The sequence below is a fragment of the Mastigoproctus giganteus genome, chromosome 7 (assembly GCF_048544385.1).
Source record: "Mastigoproctus giganteus isolate SK-2022 chromosome 7, ASM4854438v1, whole genome shotgun sequence".
Classification (NCBI taxonomy): domain Eukaryota; kingdom Metazoa; phylum Arthropoda; class Arachnida; order Uropygi; family Thelyphonidae; genus Mastigoproctus; species Mastigoproctus giganteus.
In genome coordinates, this window is record NC_143581.1 from 227,807,542 (window position 1) to 227,827,857 (window position 20,316).

General features: G+C 36.3%; 1 protein-coding gene across 9 annotated transcripts in view; it reads right to left on the reverse strand.

Moving 5' to 3' along the window:
• LOC150083755 (protein FAM13A-like) overlaps positions 1-20,316 on the reverse strand; it is a 423,536-nt gene that overhangs the window by 277,136 nt on the left and 126,084 nt on the right. For all 9 annotated transcript variants that reach the window (XM_090378200.1, XM_090378193.1, XM_090378197.1 and 6 more), the window contains one exon: positions 14,399-14,791. The gene's annotated coding sequence lies outside the window, so the exon portion shown is untranslated. The remainder of the gene's footprint in view (positions 1-14,398; positions 14,792-20,316) is intronic.

Genomic DNA, 20,316 nt, shown 5'->3' on the forward strand with positions numbered 1-20,316 from the left:
TGTCAGAGACCGTCAGGACTTCGCTGAAATTGGGTCCACATGACTTGAGTGTCACCCAAATATCAGTTCCATCAGCGTTTTAGACTCCCAGGTAGCAAGTACAACTTGTCTGGCATATCTGAGAGAATGTCTGTGACAACCTCAAGGACCAAAGTGTACTCACGGAGTGTACAGAGAAGAGCAACAAGATTGGTGATAGGAACAAAGGAGTGCTCTTGTGAAAAAGGCTTAATTTCTGCAAACTGCAGCATTTGGAGACTATGCCCCTACCGGGTGATCTGATTGAGGTGTATAAAGCCTTGAATGGTTTCAGCAGGCTCAATGCTGATGGGATTTTTCCACCTGCTCAGTTTAAGAACCTGAGGGGCAATAGAGTCAAATTGAGAAAAGACAGTTGTAGAATAGATGTGTGAAAGTTTGCCTTTAGCCAGCAGATAGTTGATTGCTGGAATAGATTTTCATCTGTTGTTGTGGAAGTTGATAGCTTAAATAAATTTCAGGCTGAACTAGACAAACATTTGGACTGACCAAATGGGTGAATTTTTTTTTTTTTGGCTGATGCTGTATAAGCTTGCTTTCTTGCATGATATGCCTCAACTAATGCTAATTAAGCCTGATAACCTGTGATTTAGCCTGTGAACACCGTTTTAGAGCTGTACCCTCGAAATGTAAGGAATATTGGATCTGGCCACGATGTTCATCATAACCTCAAAAGTCATCAATCATACTACATGATGGAAGAGATAGGGAAGGGTTGACCGGAACTTAGCTCTAGAGACTAAACGTGGGTTCCACCACTTCAAGCCTCCAATAAGCAAAGTGGTGGTACTGCACCGGTTGATGAGAGTCATCTACCACCTAGTACTGCCTGGTAACATAGAGGGGCGGCGTTCCTCCATGTGGTGTGGGCACCACACCTCGACCCCTACTTACGTTGGTTCACACCTGGGTGGTCACCCACCATGTATTTGTGCATGGAGGTTATACCCAGGATTACTAACAGTCCCACCATCGTGAAGATGCAATCAGAGGATTTGGCTGTCAGAGACCGTCAGGACTTCGCTGAAATTGGGTCCACATGACTTGAGTGTCACCCAAATATCAGTTCCATCAGCGTTTTAGACTCCCAGGTAGCAAGTACAACTTGTCTGGCATATCTGAGAGAATGTCTGTGACAACCTCAAGGACCAAAGTGTACTCACGGAGTGTACAGAGAAGAGCAACAAGATTGGTGATAGGAACAAAGGAGTGCTCTTGTGAAAAAGGCTTAATTTCTGCAAACTGCAGCATTTGGAGACTATGCCCCTACCGGGTGATCTGATTGAGGTGTATAAAGCCTTGAATGGTTTCAGCAGGCTCAATGCTGATGGGATTTTTCCACCTGCTCAGTTTAAGAACCTGAGGGGCAATAGAGTCAAATTGAGAAAAGACAGTTGTAGAATAGATGTGTGAAAGTTTGCCTTTAGCCAGCAGATAGTTGATTGCTGGAATAGATTTTCATCTGTTGTTGTGGAAGTTGATAGCTTAAATAAATTTCAGGCTGAACTAGACAAACATTTGGACTGACCAAATGGGTGAATTTTTTTTTTTTTTGGCTGATGCTGTATAAGCTTGCTTTCTTGCATGATATGCCTCAACTAATGCTAATTAAGCCTGATATATCTTCATCAATGTCATTGATAAATATACAAAACAATGGTCTCCACACTGAACCTTGGAGGATGCCACTAATAATATTAGTCCATGAAGAGAAGTGTGCATTGATTGCCATGGTCTGTTTTCTCCCACTCAAGCATCCTTTTCTCCATTGTAGCAACTTGCCCTTAATGCCCTACTGCTCCAATTTGTACAGTAGTCTTCCATGTGCAACAGTATTAAAAGTTTTCTTGAAATCCAAGTATATAATATAATATAGTATATAATATCGAAATTATTTTTTGAATCCAGCTCCTTTGTGACCACATCATATCATCCAATCAAACTGGTCAGACAAGAGTTCCCGTTAACAAACCCATGCTGTGTTTGAATTATTACCGCAGCCTTGTCTAGATGATCCTGCAGTGCTTCTTTTACCAGTGACTCCATTATTTTCCCTGGAAGAGAAGTTAAACTAACAGGACGTTAGTTTCACCCTTTGATCCTCTTTGTGCATCTCCAGTCTACAGGGTCCTCCCCAAGTCCAAGGATGTTTTTATAATTACTACTACAGGTTTGCTTACTTCCTTTAATATAACTGGATAGAACCGATCCACCCCGGGTGCCTTTCTTATATTTAACTTCAACAATTTCTCCTCCTAAGTTGCGTTGGTAGTGGAGCAACCTTGTCTACCATGGTAGGCTAAATCTTAGTTCTTGAATACGAATACTGTAAGAATGATTAGTCTGACAGGTGGTATAAAGATAGGCAGGGATTTCAGTTTAAAAGCATACTGTAGAGATAACTGCTTCTGCCAAAGCAATAAAAATCAGCTCTGCTTTCACATAAACTATGTATTATGTATTATGGACAGGAGAGGACTGAAATACTGCAGAAGCAATATGGATAGGCTGATGGCAGACAGGACCAAGTCACCAAAAGATTCTGTTTCTAATGTATGCATATATCTGAGAAACGATCTCATTTTGATTGCACATATGCACAATACAGACAGAGTAAAATGCACCTATCAGCACCCAAAGAAGTATGGGGGGAGAGCATGGAGTGTGTTCAACCCTCTTGTGCACTGTGTGCAGTTGATGAATATGTTGAAGAAAACTGCAACAAGATCTAGAAAATTAGGTATATGGGCTGAGAAATGGCGATTGAAGCTTAACATTGACAAATTGAAAATAATGTATACAGGTAGCAGTAATCCCAGAGTAATGTAACAACTGTGTGGTACTACACAAGGCAGTAGAAAATGAAGACCTGAGGATAAACTGTGCAGACAGGTTGTGTCAAGAGAGCTCGTGGGATTTTGTCGATATATAGGAATTTTACTAGCAAGAATAATGAGATGATTATCCCATTGTATAAGGCAATGATATAACAGAGTAAGTCAAATCTTTTCTAAGTAAAAGACACACTTGTCAAAATACACTGATATTCTTCCTCCTCCCCTTTACTCCCATACTTCAGCTATCGTCCTCACTCATACTTTTTTTTTTTTTCTTCTTTTGTTCTTCATTAGGAAGCTCAGGCAACCCGTGAGGGAGAGCAGCCAGAGTACTATGGTCAGTCTGGCTCAGTTCCCAGTGGTGGTCATGGGCAGTGTGGAGTCCCACTAGGGTGCCCTGTGGCAAAAAAGTCAGCACAAACAACAGAAACTAACACTAAACTACACATGCAACACACAACACTTTTCTGGCTTTTAAAGAGGTTATGTATTCATAACAAGAGAACTGATGGCGCAGATGTAAGGCACCACTATACCACTTTGATCGATATCTAATCAGGAAATGACCCATGTAATTATTTACCTGTGCATTTGTAGTGACGCAATTGCCCCGCCCACTTGCACCACATGACCCTCATCCCTCTTCTCCCATTGGCTACCTCTCTTTCACTTTGTCAGTGGTTCTTACTGGCTCACTAACATTCTTGTGAACAAATTCAAGCAAAGTATCAGTATGGTTTGAGAGGTCAAGAAGAACAGCAGCAGCAGCATCATCTTCACAATTAGATAATGCACTTTGTTTATTCATCGTATACACAGTTTGTCTTTTTCCTGCATAAGCTTCCCTCTCAATAACTTATAAGTACTTGTGCTTTGAAGGTAAACATTAAGAAGGTAAACATTTGAAGGTAAACATTAAGAGCAAAAGCCTTGTCTATGATTGTCCACCCTCTGCCTTTCAAGCTGTATGCTGATGAATGAATTTAAGATAAAAGGAATGCATATTGCACTGCAGTAATATCCCCTGTTGAGCAATAAATTTTTATTCTGCTGAAATTCCAGAACTTTCTTTGTAAGTCGGGATGTAACTGATCTCAATGTTAAGATTTTTTGGATTTTGGGTGCTGGCTCATTCTCTGCACTTAACCTAGTACTTCATGCAAATATCACTCAGCACAGTTGTTTCTGTGTCAGACATGGCTGAAAAACATGGACTGAACACCTCACAATCAGTTGAAGGAGAAACCGTATTTGGCCAAACAAATTTGATAAGGTTTACCCTTTCAGTGCTTGTAAAACACCAATCATAAAAATGAGAGTTAGTTATTTGGTTTTTTTAGGAGCATTAGCAACTAAGGCCATATTTCTCCGAGAATATGCGGCGGTCATTCCCTAACCTTTCCGCATCCTCCGTATTTGGTAGTCACAGGCTCGAACCCCGGACTAATCAAGAAGCGTGTGCTACGCATTGCTGCTCCTGCCAACCTGGCTACAGAGGCGCCTATAAAAATTAGATCCTCACAGTCTAGCATTATTATATAATAATGATGCATAATTATCTTGATGTTGAATACTATCACACTTACCTCTGTGATACTTACCAACTGCTTTCAACTAGTCAGTAACCCAAAAAAAAAAAAAACAGATTGATATGAGCATGAATGGCATATTTATAGCTCTGTACGTTTTAGAAGGGAAGAATAAGCTTCCTAACCCAATCATGTCTTTACATCTATAATGAATTATTTAATTTTTCAATTAATATCAATACACAGGGCCGGCGGAAGTGGGCTGCAGAGCCTGCATTGCAAGTGGGTGCCACTAGAAGGTGGGCGCCATTTCAAAGTGTTAATATGGAGTTTAGTATGTTTTGGGGGCGCCTGCCTTGCAATGCAAGGGTGCCCATTTCAGCTTTGCAGGCGGGCGACATCCAGCCTAGCACCTGCCCTGTCAATACACTATTCATATTAATTAATATAATAAGTTTGGAATTAGTTATTAATTAGTTATTTGGTAATTTTTTTTTTAACATTTCATTAAATATTTCCTGGTTCTATCAATTATGATAAATTACCTTAAATGTTCCTTCAGAAATCAGTGTAAATGCACTCCAGATTGATTACATGAGAAGCACTTATTCTTATTCATGATGTCAGCAGACAAAAAAAAAAAAGTAATAATAATACACAAACAATTATAATAATAGTAACCAAAAATGCAATGAAAAATGAACTTGCTATGCTAAAGGAATACGAATCTTTTCAAAGATAGTAACAACTTCATTAGCAATGGGCATGTGCATTAGTACTCTGTGGGTTTTGATGACTGCATTAGTTTACAGGTCCGAAACTGGTGGCGCTGGGAGTAATTCAGCAAATGGACACTCGTTATCTTACTACTCTGTGCATTGGACTATGTATAGAAATGTTAACTGTCTAGATGTATATTCTGTGTATATTCCCATTACCAATGATCTCACCAGAAGCATCACCAGTATCAAAGCAAAACTCAAAACTTTACAAGATAACAAGAAAATTCAAGATGAACTTAACAAACCAGCCGAACCCAAATAGCTCAGTCTTCATATCTGTTTTCAAATAGTAAACTACATAAGAGCAATTTCCCAAAAAGACCAATTAGCACTCCATTCCACCCAGGGAAGAAGAAGAAACCAACTAGCTTGCAAAACTCCTCTCCTCCACCACATTCCGCCCAATCTATGTGATATCAAAAATGTGAAGGATCTTATGACTTCCAAATCTGCTTGCATGAACATAACTCAGAAAGACATGCTTCTTTAAATGGTGGGTTCACAACCACAAGTTTTGAAAAAGCCAAATCCAGGCTTAAAAAAAAAAAAAAAAAAAAAAAACATATGCTTGATGATAACTTCAGAGTGAAGTTCCTAGACCAATACCATAGATATCTCACTGACCTCTTGATTGGAGAAGATGGGGCCCATTTTAAGTTCAAAGACTCCTTTTACACCCAGATTCCTACCCACAAGAAAGCATAAGAAATTCCTTTCCTCAACTGCTAGCTAAGATATTCATAACTAATCTAAAGACACTTTTCTTAAACAAGTTACAATTCCCCAAAATTTTGTGGCTACTACATCAATGTCCTACTCACAGACATAGCATGAAAGCTCTCAGCTCTCCTAGAATTTTTTCCATCACTTAATAGTTTCAATACAAAAGTCCCTTCAAAATGAAGAGCAGTGGCAATTTTATAACTACTCTCTATTTTCAACCAATTAATAATCTCTTTATCCATAGTATTAGCCTATCCCTAATGCCACATTGCTCCAATTTATACAAAAATCATTCAAGTGAAGCAATAGCTTTCAAATTATATATATATATATATATATATATATATATATATATATATATATATGTGAATGCTATATAATTTCAAATTATATAGCATTCATGTGAAGCAAAAGCAATCAAAAGCTTTACTGAAATCTAAGTATATGAAGTCAAAGTCTGTGCATCTAGTTCCTTAAAAAGGACCTCACAGTAGCCAATTAATTGACATGCTTATTATTATAGCAAAATGTTTGATTACCTCTTTCACATTCCATCAGTCCTGATTGTTTTTAGCTGCAACCATTTCTCTTCAGATTCTTTTCAATTATCATAAAAATTACTTAATTCCTAGTCAGTATTAGATAACACTTTTGGTATACTCACCTCTAAAATCTTCATGAGAGGATGTAGACGAAAAACTAAGTATATTAGGTGGGCTTTGTAATTTCACCACAAAATTAGTGTTTTCAAGAGGTACAGTGCTTCCAATATACAACAGAATCTCAGCAGTTCAAGTTTCATTCAGTCCAAGACAATAACTACAGTCAAGTTCACTTTCTCTGGCCAGCCAATTCCCCTCTAAAAACAGAATCCGGCAGAGGTACACTAGTTGTGTTGTACACATCATTCAGGTGAGTACATGTTTCAATGGAAGTCAAATTTTAGGCTTTAAAAGGGTTACACAAAGGAAAAGCTTTCAGCCCCAAGTGTTAAAAAATAAAAAACTTGGCATTAGAATTAGATGCAGGAAAAGTTACTGTTGGAGACCAGTATTGAAAGAGTAAAAATTGAAAGACAGTGTTTAGAAACACATTCTGAAGATTCCTAGATTTCCTGAAAAACCTGAATACAAAAAAAAAACAGTGAAGCTCTGTTCCTGTGGTTTTCACAAATAAATTGATTAGGAGCCCATTAACAAGACCAAAGCTCCAAGAAAAAGCACTTGATTTCCAGAAATAAATTCAAGATGAGAAGATAATAGTGACTTTACTGCTAGTGCAAGTTAGTTAAACAGATGAAAGAAAAGGTGGGGGTGTGTTAGCTGAACATTTATGGGGAATACTTAAGTGAGACTTAGAAACATTTGAAACGTCTGAAATACATTACTAAACCTCACAGAAAATCTGATTTTTTACAACTAACCAACTGTACAATTGTGATGAGACAATATTAAACTTTAAAATGCTTCCATCTAAAACTCTAACTTCTTGCCAAGAGACAAAAGCTCTGGGTCACAAAAAAAAAAAAAAAAGCAGAGAAAGAGTGACTATACCTGCTTATTGTGTTATGCTTCCAGATATCACAAGTTGCCTCTTAGGCAAATCAGCTAAACCCAGGGCCCTAAAACAGATTTCTCTGATAGCCTTGCACATAAAATAAATAAATTTAAGAATAAATAAATTTTCTGTTTATACTCCGGGACGACCAAACGGTCAGAGGAGTTCGCAAGATAGATTGAATACAAGAAACAGCACCGTATTCAGCAATCACGGGCTTGAACCCCAGTCACTCAAGGCACGTGCTCATGCACAGCGCGCCTGACACTAGGCTATGGCAAATCAAACCAAAAATCACATAAAACAAAAAACAGCTTTAGATAGACCATAAGGTGTGTATCACATTCTTCATAAATATCTTTGTATAATATTTTTATTCAAATTCATAAATTGTATTTATTTCAAAAACAATTTTTAAAAGAGAGAAATCTTCCTCATACAACTCTATTGATACTAAGAAATACATCTTGCCAGGTGTGCACATGCGAGTATGCAGGTTGCACACCACACAAAAGGTACCTAATCAAAGGGGGACATCATCTGGAGTTTAATAGTTTATAAATTTTAAAAATTAAAATAATAAACAAATTAAAAACAACAATGACTATTTTTGTTTTTACTTCAATATAAACATCATTAAAAATTTTTAAAGCTCATTAAACTATCATCTAAAATTTATTTCCAGCTGTAACTTAAAAAAGAAACAGAATGATAAACATTCTTATAAAATATTTGTTTTTTTTTAGGGTATTTTTGTTGTAAAGTGTTGGATCCTAGTTGTAGTTTTTTAGTTCCAAAATGTATTTATGTGTTCATGGATTGATCATTATTAAAATAAGTTAAAAAAAAAAAAAAAAAAATTTCTTGTTTGTACTCCAGCACAACCACCAGGTCAGTGGAATTTACAACAAATCATCAATACAAACATTAATCGTATTTAGCAGTCACGGGCTTGAACCCCAGTCCACTCAAAGTGGCATGTGTCACTGCACTCACGCGCCTGACCACTTGGCTACATCAGACCTAGTACCTAATTATTCATTATTATTTATTTATTTTATTTTATTTTTAGGAGAGGTGTGCTGATAAGACCTTGTACAAAGGTGACTCGTGAGCACACAGTGTTCCTGCACCTTGCCATCCAATGAAGAACTGACTAGTGATGGAATTTGTGCTATGTTCTTACTGCTTTCCTTTTTAAATGCTCCAAAACTTTAAAACTTTCATCATTTGGTACAACTGACAAAACAGAGTATTCAAAAAGAAAATATCAATAAAAGTTGTTAGTTATTTACAACTGTTGTTTTAAGCAAGTAAATGAGGATAGTATTGTTAGCTAGTTAAGAAAATTAGTGAAGGTAAAGAAAGCCTGCACGAGAACGACGAGAAACGTTGGAAAACTTACGCGGAAAATTAGTTTCCCCGATACGGTACTCTAGCGCTGCTCACTCGGTAAACAGACAGTAGGTGTTATTGGTTTGGAGCAATGTCGAGAACAATATATTGATTGATAGATAGGAGCAGCAAATGATGTGCTGATTGGTGCGTGAACACAACACACGATAACATCGTTTAGTAGCACTTTAGCAGCACTAATGGTAACTTGTCCTAATCGTACATGCCCTAACCTGTTTTCGCCATTACAGTATTTCGTAATGATGAAAAAAGGTCAGGTTACCTCGACTTGAATCCCATGGGAGCTTGAACCCCTCCCAAAGTGGAGGGGGTAACCTAACCTTTTTCTTTAGAATCAGTCATATTTAGAAATACATTCATAAAAAAATTAATTTTTTATGACTATATTTTTATTTTCTTGTTCAATAATATGCCCTAATGGTGAAAAAAGGTCAGGTTACCTCCACTTGAATCCCATGGGAGCTTGAACCCCTCCCAAAATGGAGGGGTAACTAACCTTTTTACTTTAGAATCATGGGTGGACTAGCACATAAATTGTTTATTAACAAAATATTAATTTTTTATTACTGTAGTTTTATTTTTAAAGACACTCGTGCGGATATACACGTATCATAACGTCAATCAGCACCTTAATAGCTATTCAGTATATATATATAAAGAATCTTCCTTTCTTTTTCTATTATTTCCCAACCTAACGTTTAAGTTTAGTCGCGAAATACAAGGAAACCTTTTCTTTTATTTCCTAACCTACCATTTAAGCTCAGGTTATGAAATAAAACAAAAAACAAAGAAACCTTTTCCTTTTTTCGTAACCAAACCTAAATCAATAATACAGTAAAAACACTGATCAACTCCAAAAATCTGCTTTTAATAATGAGAAAAAAAAAACACAATGAAGAACATAAAAATGAACGGAATGAAACTTTCTCAGAAAAAAAATTCATCAGTAAAAATCATACAGTTGGACCTGAATAGCTATTCGCAATTTGAGTAACAATATTGTGAAAAGTATCTTCATGATTTTTCCCATAAATTTTAGGCCACATATATTCATTGATGTGACCCATCAACATATGTTTACAGCTGCCATTTACTCTTTTAGTTACACTTTTTAGTTTCTTCCACTGGGGTTCGATATTATTCATATGTGCTCCTGTATGTGGATTTACAAAATTGTGTTTGTAAATGTTTGTAATTCTTTTTTCTAAGGCTGTAATATGGCTATATGCACGCCATTCATCTGTTATGATGGTAGTATTTTTCTTCACTACTTTTCTTATAATGCGCAAAAGAGTTTTTGCTTTCCGATTTTTTATCAATTTCATGAAGACGAATTTAGATTCTCTTTCAAACACACCAAACACCCATTTCTTCTTAGCAGTTAAATTTCGTCCTCTGTGATGTTTTGGTTTTACCAATACAGTTTCATCTGCTTCTACAATTTTCCCCGATTCACCCAACTTAATGGGTTTTTTATCAACTGTAATTCGCAAATATCTCTTTATTTCTTATAAAACTTAATTGCTGTCACTTTCAAAATCTTCAGATGGAATGCTGTCGTAGTTACTGGCGTGCACATTGACCAAAAGTATATAATGTACATTATTTTTTTCAATGAAAGTTTTGTATTTTCCATAAAACTATGTTTCAATAAAGAAACTCGCGAAGAACATTTTTTACAACACCACAACTTTCCACATGACTCTGTTCGTGATTCAATTAGTTGAAAATAATCATTGCACTTAAAACAGTACAATTTCGGTCTTATCAATTTAGTTTTCATCAAAAAAATCAAGCAACGTTTTATTTTCCTTACAAATTTCTTCCATCTTTAAAAGAGTCATCGCTACTATTACCTGTTCACCATTCATTACAAAACTATTATGCACCATTCTTTACTGGTAAATACACATCATAATGCCAACCAATGACTACACAGTAGCTTGTCGTGTCACGCCCACCACCAATCATTTCATCGTTTGCCACACCTACCTGTCAATCAATATATCCTTCTCAATTTATGCTCCAGACCGATAACACCTACTGTCTATATACTGAGCGAGCAGCGCTCGAGTCCGGTGTTGGGAAACTAATTTTCGACATAAGTTATCCGACATTTCTCGTTGTTCTCATCCAGGCTTTCTTTATCTTAGCCGAAAATTAATGTGAAGGATATTCAATATTAGTTCTTGTTATCTGAAATCCAATTGTTATCTGACACTCTAATAAAGTCATGGAGAAAAAGCTGCTGATAAACAGTAAAATCCAAGACAAGATACCAGAAGACAATAGGCATGAGAACTTGACCAGCCTGATCAAAAAACTGCCAAAATGTGAGCATTCTGATGAAAAGGTCTTGAGAGAATGGTTTGACCAAGTTGAACAGTATGAAATAAGAGACAATTCCGTAATTGAGATGGTTTAAAAAAAGAAGCAGACAGATGAAAAGAGTGATGAAAACGAGCAAGATGGCATAAAAGAAGTCAGGGCGCTTTGCAAAGACTAGCTGGACTAGCTGACCTTCAGGTAGCATTACACTATATTACATATACAGAACAGGAAGAAGCACGCCAACTGCTGGCAACAGCAATCAATGTTCTGCCTCTGAAACAATACACAATATTGCACAAAGAAGTGAGAGCAATTTCAAAAGCACACAAGCCTAAAAAAAATTTTAGGGTTAAATTAGAAGATAAAGTTTTTATGTTTTATAACTGAAGTAGTTTTAGACAACATACTATTATTAATAATATCCTACACATTGTAGATTGGCCTTTTTTGAAGATACATTCTGCACAGTCCAAGCTGTCTGATAGCTTAAGGTTGAGATTTCAGTCCAGTTCATCACAAACTTCCAAGCTACTCCTATAATTATTAAAGGACATATATCCCTTGATAATTATATTAATCTTTTATGGGCTCTCATAAGAAAACATGAGTTGGCCAAGAAATAGCCATATATTTACGATAATCTATCTGGTTGGTTGATTTGGGAGACATTGACAGAACAGTGACTACGAACTAACATAAGCATAATTGCAGGTGTAATTATATCACTGTCATAGCAGTGAGGCCCAAAGTCCAAAAGGAACCCACAGCCAAGGAAAATACGAGGTTCTAGCCAAATGAAGAAATAACCATAAGTAGCATAGCAGTGTGTGCCATTAGATATTGCTGAACTAATTAACTGTCAGCTACTTAGGAAAATTAATGTGAAGGATATTCAACATGAGTTTCAGTATTGAGTTTCACTTGAATAGAACATTTTGCTTTTGTGTGATTGTGTTTAAGTGCATGTCTGTTGAGTATATTTAGCAATTTTTGTAACCGAGTAAGATGGGCAATTTTTGGAACCGAGTAATTTAGGGTTAAATTAGAAGGAAATGTTTTTATGTTTTATAACTGAAGTAGTTTTTGACAACATACTATTATTAATAATATCCTACACATTGTAAATTGGCCTTTTTTGAAGATACATTCTGCACAGTCCAAGCTGTTTGATAGCTAGGTTGAGATTTCAGTCCAGTTCGGCGCCTCCGTAGCCAGGTGGGAAGGAGCACCAGTGTGTAGCACACGCTTCTTGATTAGACCGGGGTTCGAGCCCGTCACCACCAAATACGGAGGACGCGGAAAGGTCAGGGAATGACCACCGCACATCCCCGGAGCAATATGGCCTTAGTTGCTAATGCTCCTAAAAACCAAATAACAACAACAACAGTCCAGTTCATCACAAACTTCCAAGCTTCTCCTGTAATTAAGAAACATAGTGTAATTCCAGGGGTTCCTCCGGCTCCGTGGACTTTAAGAAACAGGGAGTGTCCATCAAATTTTATTATTATTATTCATATAGTGCAGCAAGGAAGCCTGAGGCTTATGCTCCATCAGTTAAAATAAATTTCCGAGTTACTGAGAGAGAGAGAGAGAGAGAGAGAGAGAGAGAGAGAGAGAGAGAGAGAGAGAGAGAGAGAGAGAGAGAGAGAGAAATAGAAGGGAATCACCAATAAAGAGAAGAATGATGATATCCAGCTCAGGACCCTGGGTGTGCCAAGCCCATACTCACCAGATGTGAGCCTCCCCCGGGGATTAATTGTCATATACTTTGGAAAACAGCTTCAGAGACTTATGAAATGTTCAAACAAGTATTTGATGATGATGCTATGGGTAGAATACAAACTTTTCAGTGATATTTAAATATCAATTAATGATATTTGTGACATTCTAGGCCTATCGAACGGTACGTGCTGATGCATTTTAACTGAAAATTTAACCATGAGGTGGACTGCTGCAAAACTTTTGCTGAATGATGAACAGAAACAGAACCAGCTTTCTGTGTGTGTAAGGGTTGCAAGTACAAGGATGGAAAGGGTAGAAACTTCCTTTGTTTCTCGATCATAACTATAAACTCCACTTTCATTCCCCATTATGACCTTGAGATTATGGACTTTTCCATCATTTCCATGTCCAAAACAGGCAAAGCAGGTTAGATCAGCTATCAAGAACATGCTGATTGTTTTCTTCAACAATGGGGAAGTGTTCATTGGAAATTCCTTCTGCCAAGGCATACTATAATTCACAAATTATCCACTGGAGTCAACTTCTAGATTATGTCAGGAAGAAAAGCCTAAACAAATGGGGCATTCAAAATTAGCTTAGTTACCAGAGTAGCCCACTCAGCTTTTTGTTGGTTTGGTTCAGCAGTTTTTAGCCAAGAACAAATTGGCAATGATCCCATACCCTCTCTATTCTTCTGACCTGGCTCTCCTGAAACTTCTTTCCATTCCCCAAAATGAAAACCTGATTAAAATGATGAAAATTTGAAGACACCATGGAGATTCAAGCTGAACTGCAGAGAACATTAGATAGCAACATGAAAGATGAGTTCCAGAGATGCTTCAATGGGAGAAGCACTGCCCCCACCCCAGACCAGAAACTTTTGGATACACCTCATATATTAGTTTTTGTAAATTTTTATTTGTCCCCCCAATTCCATCCAGGATCAAAGACCAATGGTTTAATTTTGTAGTGGTGCCCATTTCTGTAGTTATACCACTGAGCTATGTATTAATTATTCTGTATATTAATATATTTTAAACTACTTCTACACCATGCCCAAGTAATTAAATTTTGCGATTCTAACCTGCATAAGCAAATCGGTGATAACCCAGAATCAGAATGGGAATTTTAAAACAAAAAAATAAATAAATAAATAAAAAACTCTTAACTTGTTGAAAAATTCTGAGAATTATCCTAAATGTCACTTTCAATGCAATCTATACATACACATTAAAAAACAACAATAGTTGTCATTCATTTTATCTTATTTTTATAAAAGTATAGATTTTAAGATGAATTTAAAAGTATGGATTATGGATAATCCATATGGATAATAGACAGTTAAAAATTAAAATAAATGAAATTATATCAGCAGATTCAATATTAAAATAATATTTTAATATTATAGCATGTAAATAATAAAAACAATTCAATTGAAATGATAAAAATCATTTCAACTTACCAAATTATGGCTACAAGAGAAGACAGTGCCACAAAATGAAGTACAACCGATAAGATTGCTAATCAGTTGTTGTTGTCACAGGGATAACAAAACACTGCAGAACTGGGCACAAGATTAGCCACCGATGTTATTTAGCTTGTAATAACTGCAGATCAAGACTGCAGATAAGGATTGATGTCCGCTGCAACAAGGCTAAGATCATGATCAACAAACATTGTGAATATTCTCTTTATGGCTGTTTCAGGAATCTGCAGGAGACAAGTCGCAAGGAGAGCATTCGTTGATAAAGGCCGCCTCTTACAAAGAAGTGTGGCCTAGCGCCACTTTTTAACAGTGCCAAACTGCACTTTTTCCTAAATTTTTTAAGCTTCTGAGTACTCAGCAGTCAGAAAACTAGAAAAAGAAACAAAACAAATTTAAAACAAATAAATACACTAATTAGATTAATCATACCATTCAAAGTTTATAAGGCATTCAGAAAATACATCTCTGTGATATTCTCTGTTCAATTTCTATTAACTATATACAAATCATTTATGAATTCCTAACAAATAAGTACACATCTGTTGCACTCATAAATGTTCTGGCCACATCCTAGTTTAGTATAATGCTCACATGCCTTGCCTGTCTACTAACAAAGCACTTCATTCCAAAATAGGAATGAAGTTCTTTGTTAGGAGACAGACAATCAATTTTTTTAAGGAGCACATGCTTTAAAATAATTTTAAAAATCACTGTCTTTGAAAGCTCAGAAAAAATGTATATAAATAAATTTAATAAATTTTCTGTTTATACTCCGGGACGACCAAACGGTCAGAGAAGTTCACAAGATAGAGAGAATACAAGAAACAGCACCATATTCAGCAGTCACAGGCTTGAACCCCGGTCACTCAAGGCACATTTACTTATGCACTCGTGCACCTGACCACTAGGCTACGGCGGCCTTGTATCAAAGTCACCATCAAAGTATGCCAGTTAATCCTCTGTCTATAATGATGATGTGAATCTGAGTGAAATGCCAATCCATAAATACAGTCGAACCTCTATTTAATGAACTTCCATATAGTGAATTTTTTTGATTTCCCCTTGGTCATTACATTGAAAACAGTTTCCGTATAACAAAGAAAATTTCCATATAATGAACTGATTTCGAGAGACCTGGATACACATTGTTCGCACCTCTGCCTTTCAGGCAATAGAGCTGAAGCTGTAGAAAGCACAAATTAAGACTAAATGGTTTAATTCTTAAAAGCACGAATTAAGAGCAAAGACATTCCACAATTTAGTGGTGCCTGTAAACTCTATATACCCGCCTCTACTGTACTGAGAAGTTGCACTGGTCAACTGCTATCTATGTGTCCACAGCCACTGGCAAATATTAAGGCATATTCCTGAGGCAGAAATTGGCTCTGGTCAATCTGTTTTCTACTGTAAGCATCCTATTAGAGAATTAGGTGAGAGTGATTTTCCTTTATAACGGAAATTCATCTGTTGTTTCGCAGAAATGAGTCATCTACACTTTCATTAAATTTCACCTGTCTCCATTTAGTATGATATGTACAAGTGGTCTCTAAATCAGGTTAGTTTTAGCTGATGTGCAAGTAACCTTACAATGTCTAAGAGGAAAAAGTGTAACTGCTTAATAGTGCAGATCGGGTCATTAAAAAAAAAAGAAATCACTTTAAAATTTGGTTTCCCCTGCCAGTAGTGTGTCAACCATTCTGAAAAACCAAGTTTCAATTCTCAAACTGTTTTAGGAAACAAGACTCACTCGAAAGCATGCGAAATTATGCCTGTACGAAGATTTAGATGAAACTGTTTTAAGTGGATGAAGTTGATTTGAGACCAAAACATGCCAATATCAGGACCATTAATAAAAGAAAAGGCTATGGAGTATCCATCTTTTCTGGGACATAAAACATTCCAAGCCAGCTCTGGTTGGCTGGATAAATTTAAAAATAGCTTGCTCAAAATAGTTATTTCTGGTGAAAGTGGGGTTGTAATTGAAGAAGACTGTACCTATGGGAAAGAAACAGTTTTGAAAAAAAATTATGGACTACGAGCCCAAAGACATATTCAACATTGACAAAACATGTCTATTTTTTTAAATGTTTGGCGATCAAGGCACTAACTTTTAAAGGTGAAAAGTCTTGCTTGGTGCAAATATGGCTGGTAATGAAAAACTGAAGCTTTTGGTAATAGGCAAAAGTAAACAACCCCAAGATTTCCAAAGAGTAAAGTTGTTAGAGTTAAACTACAACTACAACAAAACAGCTTGAATGACAAGTGAAATTTTTGAACAGTGGATTTTAAATTTCGATAGAAAGATGAAGAAAAAAAAAACAGAAAAATCACATTAATTGTCGATAACTGCTCTTCCCACCTCACTAAGTAATTTCAAAACTTACAAGTGTGAAGCTTGTTTTTTTCCCTCCAAATACCTCGTCTAAGCCGTAGCCAATGGACCAAGGCATTATCAAGAATTTGAAAATGCACTACCGAAGGCACATACTGAAAAAAAAAATTATACTGAGAATAGAAAACCAACCAACCTATAGATTCTATTATAGATTTGTGGATGTGCATATCAGGATTGGCGGAAGCATGGAGTCAAAATGTGATGGAAACAACAATTAAGAATTGTTTTGCAAAAGCAGGTTTGTTAAAATGCCAATTAACAGTGATGAGAGGGATGAACTGCTACAAGACATTGAGTAAGAGGTTTGATCAGTGGAGAAATTGTTCTTGAATTTTTTTTAAGAGTTCATAATGATGTCACAGCAGCTGAATATCTGAGTGACTCAACGATTTGGCGCCTCCATAGCTAGGTGGCAAGAGCAGCAGTGTGTAGCACACGCTTCTTGATTAGACTGGAGTTCGAGCCCGTGACCACCAAATACGGATGATGCGGAAAGGTCAGGGAATGACCACCGCATATCCCAGGAGCAATATGGCCTTAGTTACTAGTGCTCCTAAAACCCAAATAACAACAACGACTCCAACAATTTTGGAGAGTATTCAAAGAACTAGTGACAATATCAATGATGAGTTGGATGAAAATGAGGGCAACAAAGGCAATATTAAACCTTCCAAACATGAAATGTTCGCAGCATTTGAAACTTTGTGTCGAGGCCTTCAATGTGAAGAAAATATATTTGAGTGTTTAAACAAATGCGAACACTTTTGTGAACGATGTACAGTAAAATCCAGTGTACAACAAAAAATAACCAAATATTTTATTAATATACTCAATATATTAGTACACTAATATAATAAGTGTACTAATATATTGTGCGCATCATGTAAGTAGTCATTTCTTAATATGTATGCATTATACATATTAAGAAATTATATTATTATATTATTTCTTAATATATTAATATTAATATATTAATATATTAATAATATATTAATATATTAATATATTAATAATTAATATATTAATATATTAATTATTAATAATTATTATTAAATTAATTATTTTAAAATGTAAAAAAATTGATTCATTCCCACTTATTTCTGATTTATTTTCTCTTTTACTATATTTCTGAATGCTAAATTACAGTATTTTTCATTGTTGAAAAGGTCATATTTCTTTATAATGAAATTTCTGTTTAACAAATTTTTTCAAGCAAACGATCAATTTTGTTATATAGAGGTCCGACTGTATATCATAATTCAAAAGAAGTTTCACAACTTGTAACTCTATAATTTCATGTGTTTGGCCCCAGAAAAACATACTAAGCAGAGAACAAAAACTCGTTCAAGTTTTCATTTGTGACAAACGGTTGTCAGTTTTGCTGGTGGCTGGTGTCGCATATAATGTAAACAGCAAAGTAGCAACTTTCAGTAGAGTAGAATGAGCACAGTATGATTTACTCTTTGAATAATCCAAGCATGCAATTACCAAACTATATGGAAAACAGCTTCCTAATAAGCATTCCATTTTCAATTTTGTTCATACAGGTTACTTCTACATTTTTGGTATATAGAAATGACATAGGCAAGAATTGAAACTCAGAAAACAATAAGGTCAGTGTTTTTTTTTTTTTTTTTTTTGGAAAAAAAAAACAAACTGCCTAGATACTGCCTACAATGCTATGATAGCATTGTAGTTTAAAACTAAGTTACAAATGCTACAAGCATGATTCAGCCTCCCCCATTACATGAAAACATCCTAAACACTCAAGGCTGTGTCAAGGTTTTTAAATGCCCAGATACTATAGTTTTTGGTTTTACTGTGCATTAGCATCTTAAGTCACAGCACATCAGAGCCGAGCCACATTTTGTGCAGGTTGAAAAACCCAAACAACTTACAGGGAAAAGCCAAACTCCCTCTGGCTGGGATCAGCAAACTTCAATCTTTGAATCCAACTGAAGGTTTCAAACCAGACCTTTCCAAAGGAGTGAAAAATAGCAAAACTACTATATTATTGTGGAAGCCGGCCTAGATGCAAATGAGAAAATTCACTACATGAAACAGTACCAGTAATATTGCATTTGTTTTTCCATACCATAACTTATGAAAATGTCCCACTGATACAATTCATTTTTCCACTCCTGCCATTCTGCGATCAAAGTGGCAACCAATTCAGCTCTGTTTTTAGGCAGTTTCTCCTCACACACACACCCAATGATCAATTCATCCCAGAGGTTTTTTGTAGGATTTAGATCAGGGTGCTAGACGGACCAGTCCAACTTTCTGATGCTCATGTTCTCAAATCAGTCCATCACAATGCAAGCAATATGCCACAGAGTGTTGTCCTGCTGATAGGGGTATGGACCACAATGTGCTGGCCACAACATAGATAATGCATTATTCTCCAAAACATCTAGAAAAACCTCAGCATTCATAGTTTTGTCCAAAACAACTAATGGTCAGGGGCAAAACCATGAAAAATAGCCCCAGACCATCAAACTGCATTCAACTTCATTCTCAGGACAGCACAGACCAGCAAGTATTTTTCTCTGAGCATCCATGACACAACCATCAGACTGGTAGACCACGTATTGTGAATTGTCACTCCAGAGCAGAGCTTTCCATTGATCTATGGTCCAAAAATGGCAAGGCTTACACCAAGCTAGGCAGCATTTGGCATTAGTCAGGCCAATTAGTGGCTTGTGGATGGCTACACAACTATGGTAACCCATATCATGAAGCATCCTGCACACGTGTTCATGTACTTGTGTGTGACATGTTCCAAGCAGATGATTCACTGCAGTGCTCTGTCCTGTCACATTCTGGAGGTTTCCCAGGTCATTTGTAACAGTTTCAGTAACAGTCTGCTTCCATTTGGATATCACATCGCCAATCACTGACCTATGGATCTTCAATGCCATTGAAATGTATGAGGTACACACCAACTGTGTATATAGCTTCCTATTATCATTCCATGCCGGAAGTATGTTAACTCTGTCAATCACAGCATTTACGTTAACAATCGTACAACTGCCTCTTCAAAAACCTATTAGCATATTTATAGTTGTGTCTGACATGTGGTGCTTGGGTAGCACGGGACAAACTGTCAACAAAGGAGTGTCAGGTATTAATTGTAGGACAATGTATATGCACACATTGCCTTACTGTTAATATCCCAACACCTGTATATCTACAAATAACCTTTATTTACAGGAAAAAGAATAACTGTGCTGAATTCTTTGTCCTTTATGACAGCCTCTAGCCTCTATGGAATATGCCACTAGTTTTTGTAAATTTCTTCCAATATTTTCTGCCATTCAGCCTTCAAAGTGGCAAACCAGTTCAATTCTGTTTTTTGGGCAGTCTCTCCTCACATGGACCCGATGATCCAATTCAACCCAGAAGTTCTCTACCTGATTGAAGTTAGAGCCTGAGAACTTTTACTATCATGTCCACTGCTCATACTGCTATCGTGCTCATGTTGTTCTTATGACATTAT